Raw genomic sequence first — 709 nt, 5'->3', positions numbered from 1 at the left:
GAATTGGAATCAGAATTAGAATTGGTTAGAATGCCATTCCACCAAATTTCAATGTTGCCCAACAAAAAACATTTGGAGTTGGAATGGCTTCAGACCCCCATTCCCACAAATCAAACGGACCATATGATGGAGATGCAGAGGATAAAACCAAACAGTCTCAATTCTGTCCAACAAAACATTCCAAACCCTATTGCTAAGAACCAAACGGATCCTAAGAACTGAAAAAAAAAACTGATAATGGAGATGCAGGGGATCGAACCCTGTACCTCTCGCATGCAAAGCGAGCGCTCTACCATTTGAGCTACATCCCCATTAATAATAAAGCATCCAATTCTATTACTTGAAAAGTACTATAGTCATTAAACATACAACTTAACAATTAAAGTATAAAGAATTAAAGTAAATTCGAATTGCAGGATCAAACTCGGTACCTCTCGCATTTGAGCTACATCCCCAACAACACTAGAACATCCAATATTTGAACTTGGAGGGTAGTATGGTCATTAAATATAACTTACAATTTACAAAGAACAAATAATAAAACTTGAAAATGCAGGATATCGACCCCTTGTACTATGGGATCAGTGACAAAGACCCCCTATACTTTTTATTGCGACAGACCCCCCTAAAATTTTACACTGGGACAATACCCCTTCGGCTGGTTAAGTCAGATGACGAGAAACGTTAAATTACCAAAACACCCCATTAA

General features: G+C 37.8%; 1 non-coding gene across 1 annotated transcript; it reads right to left on the bottom strand.

Annotated features, from left to right (window-relative positions):
• Nucleotides 1-238: 238 nt before the first annotated feature.
• On the bottom strand, nt 239-311 carry TRNAA-UGC (transfer RNA alanine (anticodon UGC)). The gene has a single exon. It is a non-coding gene; the product is annotated as a tRNA-Ala (tRNA).
• Nucleotides 312-709: the final 398 nt, after the last annotated feature.

This window comes from Nelumbo nucifera, chromosome 3 (assembly GCF_055504915.1).
Source record: "Nelumbo nucifera cultivar China Antique chromosome 3, China Antique-T2T, whole genome shotgun sequence".
Classification (NCBI taxonomy): domain Eukaryota; kingdom Viridiplantae; phylum Streptophyta; class Magnoliopsida; order Proteales; family Nelumbonaceae; genus Nelumbo; species Nelumbo nucifera.
This window is presented reverse-complemented; position numbering and strand designations above follow the sequence as displayed.